The sequence below is a fragment of the Octodon degus genome, unplaced genomic scaffold (genome assembly GCF_000260255.1).
Source record: "Octodon degus isolate 3935 unplaced genomic scaffold, OctDeg1.0 scaffold00069, whole genome shotgun sequence".
Taxonomy (NCBI): domain Eukaryota; kingdom Metazoa; phylum Chordata; class Mammalia; order Rodentia; family Octodontidae; genus Octodon; species Octodon degus.
The window spans coordinates 1,572,355-1,576,896 of NW_004524645.1; the positions used below are offsets into that span (position 1 = coordinate 1,572,355).

Sequence of the window (4,542 nt, forward strand, 5' to 3'; positions counted from 1 at the left end):
TGAAGGACCATTTTGTAGTGAAAAAAATATGTATATATAAAAATGTTAGGACAGATATACAGCTACTTTCTCTTAGTTCATTGAGAAGAAAGGTTTTTACTAATACTATTTAGACAAGATATCATGTGTGCATCTTTTCCTCTGAATAACTACTATAAAGACAACACTATGCAATGGATTACTTATTGTAACTGTTCTACTGACCAGTTTTGAAACTGTTTCATTTGTATTTTAGCTTTTTTCTTATTAAAATGAATACAAATTAAAAATAAATACATAACTAATTAACTAACAAGACGTTGAATGCAGAAGAAAAGTACAGAATTGAACACTAAGACTTCATCCTGTGTTGAAACCTATGGAGGGAAGTGAAGTAGCACACAGAGACTTCTGTAGGTATGAAAACACTAAGGATTTTTTCTAGGGAATTCAGCATCACAATTTTATAAGCTATTTAAAGATAGTTGTGTACAGCATAACATTTATTCAGTGAAGAATGGTACATATGATTGTGTAAATGATAACAGAGCTGAGAAACCTCAATTAACTATAGATATTATAGCTGCTGTATTCACAGTGCAAAGTATTTCTCACTTGTATGTGGTGATACAGATGTAAATAACCTATTGTGTTGTGAGTCCTATAAACATAAACAATATACAATTATGCACTGTATATAATACTAATTAATAAATTAATTCCATAAAAGCCTCAAAAAAGGAAGAAAAATGATAGAAATGTTGAATGATCTATATAGGAGAGAAATAGAATTCATGAAGCAGATTTGAAGAGATATATCTGTAATTAAAGACTGCATTAAAAGTTGTCAAAACAGGGATTTTTTTTGTATTTTTTAGAGAATGGTGTACAGGGTGTTTAGGGTCTCACTACTGGATTGGACTCAGTCTCAGACTGGGTCACCCTCAACCTCTAGCAGTTTGTCTAAATTACCATTTAAGTGTTCTCAGCAATTCATGATGAAGGTGCTTTTGTGCAGATTAACAATTTTTTGTTATTTTCTATACCTGTCCCTTGTGAAGTATAGACACTCAGGGGACCGAAGGAAGATCTTCAAAGTTGAGGTCTCATAGTTAAAGAATGTAAATTTGCAAGACATCATCAAGAACAGGCAGCATGAAGAAGAGCAGAGGACAGGAGAGCAAGACTGCAAGAAAGCTGACTTCATCTTTATTGTACAATTTGGTTTTTTGTTTTTGTTTTTTTTTTTTTAGGGGGGTGGCCCTGGGCAATTTTATTACTCATTCCCTAAACCTCAGCTGCCTCAAAAATACCACCTACTTCATAATGATAATTAAATACGTTAATGCAAAAAAATGTGCCTGTCTATACTCTCAACAAATGCCAGTTGTCAGCTGCCATTATTCACATGCCCATGTCACCAAAGGGAAGGAAGGTTTAACAGAAAAAAAATGTGTTTTAGCCCCCAGGACATGAGCTGACCAATTTGTCTGCAGGTGTCTACAGGAGTTGCATCCTGGAGAGCTGCTAGGTGGGTTTCATCTGCAAAACTGAGAAAATCCATGTGAGCCATTTGGGTAGAAAACATTAGCATTTAGTCTGCCAATCTGACAGGCCTAGATGGATTCTTGTCAATGTAGAAGACTCTGTTGGGGGTGTCAGAGAAGCCATGTCAAGAACTCTTGTTGTACTTCCAGCTCATGCCCTGGTTGTAATATTGCTGCCACTTCTGCTGTAGGGTGTTGGCTGCCACCTTGCTGAGGGCCATGTTGGACCTTGCAGTCGTACAAGGGGAGCGGCTGCCTGAAGGGAACAGATTCTTAAAGCCACCCATAAGTTTAAGAAATTTCAATTTCTGTAACCTTGTTTTCAAAACCTGTAGTATCCCACTGGCCAAACTGGGTTCCTGTCCACTTTCTGGGTTCAGATGCTTCTGTCTTTCCTGACTTGAGATCAATCTCTTTTTGCAAGACCTTTCTCCTCAGCTGGTCTATGTGTGCCTTGTCCACATTGCCTTTCTTCTTCATCACCACCTCTAGTTTTGTATCTGGCTCTTCCTTCAAAGGATCTACTGTTACCGTGTTCTCCTCTTTTCCTTTCATTTCTGAGCCAGCTCAACAACTGCTTTTCTTTCTCTATTTCTGAGCCTTTGTTTTCTTCCATCTGTCTTTAGGGTGATCTACTTGTGGGATGTATGCTAGAACCTCAATTTTTGACTGGCTTCTTCTTCTTTCCTTCCCTAGGGTTGGTCTTCATGGACCTGGAGAGCTCAGAGTGGCCTGAGAGGGTGTCTTCCTCCTGGTGGACTTTCTTCTTCACATTCCTGCTGTGTTCTCTGCAGCTGCCCTGCTTCCATTTTGGCCCCAAGGCTGCCTGTTCCTCAGCCCCGTTCTCCACTGTGCATCCACGTGTAGCAACACCTGCCTCACAGAGCCAAGGGTCCTGATGGAACAGGCTGTGGTTTCCTGATCCTTTCTTTCCTTCTTGTGTTTTTTGGGCTTCTTGACAACTCTGGATGCCTCTTCACCCAGACTGGGGTCGGGGGAGATCTTTACCTCTGAGCCCTCTGATGTGGCCAAAGGCAAGGTCTTCCTCTTCTTTTTCTACCCAATGAAGGACTCTGAGTGGTCAAAGGCCTGCTTCTTGGGGCTAGGTGAATTCTCTGTCTGTCTGTCTGTCTTGTGACATGGGCTCAGATTCTGGGAGCTCTTCATAAAAGGTGCTGTGGCCTGTCTTTTTCTTCTTTTTTTTTCTTCACCAAGGTACATGGGACATCTGCTCTTTGCTTACAGTTCTAGCGGGGGATATGACCCACACAGGAGAATTATCAGCAAAATAATTCCCATCATTTACAATTGCATATTGAGTCTGGCTCTTTCACTATCTCATCCTTCTTTTTCTCTGGAAGCCCCAGGCCCAGGTCCATTTTCTGGGCTTCATCAGCTGTTGTGCATCTGCACGACAGGTTCAACCACAGAAGCCTGTTCTTGGGGCTAAGGAGGAAGACCAGTACCCTGCTGCCAGCACCTCGCCGAGAGGTGCTAAAATCACCCAAAGACAGAGCCTCAATGCTAAATGGTCCGCGGGTTCTGTTTGGTGTAATCAATGCAGTTTATACATGGAAATCAAAGTTATAATTCTATCCATTCGAACCATTGTTTAAAACACATCAGATTCTTATATTGCTCAATTTGTCACTCTTATTTTTAACAAAAGTTTTAAAATTACTAAAAAGAAATATTGAGTTAAAATAAAGATTAATGAAAGAATAAATATTTTAAAGCATTTTTAGATGCAAGTGTGGATGGCCTCCAGATAGTTCAGTTACAAAGTTGAAGGGCCATTATCCCAGGAACAAAAGTTAACAGGAAAATAAGAAATAAAGTGGTTCTCTCTCTTTCTCTCTGTTACAACTGACATGGTGGAAAAAACTTTTATAGTGTCTCCTTATGGTGATTAAATTATATTTTATATGATAACTCAAAATTCTTTTTTTTATTTTTTGTATTTTAGGGAAAAGTCTACAGGATGTTCAGGGTCTCACTGCTAGGTCAGACTCGTAGTGATCCGCCTGTTTACAGCCACACAAGAGCTGGGATTACAGGTGGACACCACCACACCCAGTCTCAAATGCTGTCTCAGCATGCCCCGGGGTTGGGGCCTGCATGACAGGCCCTGGGATCAAATCCTGGCCCCTGTGCCTGCTTGTAGGCACTTTAATCTGCTGAGCTATTTGCCCAGCCCTAAATTTTTTAAAATTTCTAATGAGTTTTATTGGTTTTTTTTACTGTCCTAAATTAAACATGGCATTAAAATAGGGCTTTGATATTTTACAAACAAATATACAGTTTTGTAATAATATCTAAAAGCCATAGAGCTTAAATAGCTGCTAGATTTCAACATCCCATTTAAATAATAATAGGACTAATGGTGGCCTTCAAAGGTGTACATGCTACAATAACTTCTTATTTGTGTCAACTTATTAAGGATATATTGTGCCTCAAAACGCTCAGATTAACCATGATTTTCAGACTTTATTTTATAATATTAATTGGATATATCCAGATTCTGCACTGATTTCTCTGTTGTTATTGACTGTCATTATCCTTCAGATAATTTAGATTAATTTGCTTCTTTTGAGGATATGTCATATTTGGTTAACTGAGAAAAATGTGTGTATTCATTTTTTAATATATAAAATGCAAGTTTCTTACCATACAATCTAAATTCTGTTAACACAAATGGGGAGTTAATCTCTTCCACTTCACTTGTCAATGCATACAATTAAATTTTTAAACTTTTACAAAAGGTAAAAATACATCAAAAGAAAAACCAGCAGCAGAATATTTTTACCAGCACACCCTACAAATGGACTTCTATTCCACTTGATGAGTCATGATTCCACCTGAGTCTACAGGGTGGATTTCAAAGAAATAGCTTTAGCTCAGTTCCACAAGTGACACCTAGCCACCAGTAGCTGTCACGGTCATTATGCATGTCCACAACACACTAGAACTTTGTGCGATATCCTATCCTCAAACTGTTAGAAGTGCTGGTCATTTA

The 4,542-nt window shown here is 38.7% G+C and overlaps 1 pseudogene; it reads right to left on the reverse strand.

Moving 5' to 3' along the window:
* Positions 1-2,114: 2,114 nt before the first annotated feature.
* LOC111817756 lies at positions 2,115-2,905 on the reverse strand (annotated as a pseudogene).
* Between the last annotated feature and the right edge of the window lie 1,637 nt (positions 2,906-4,542).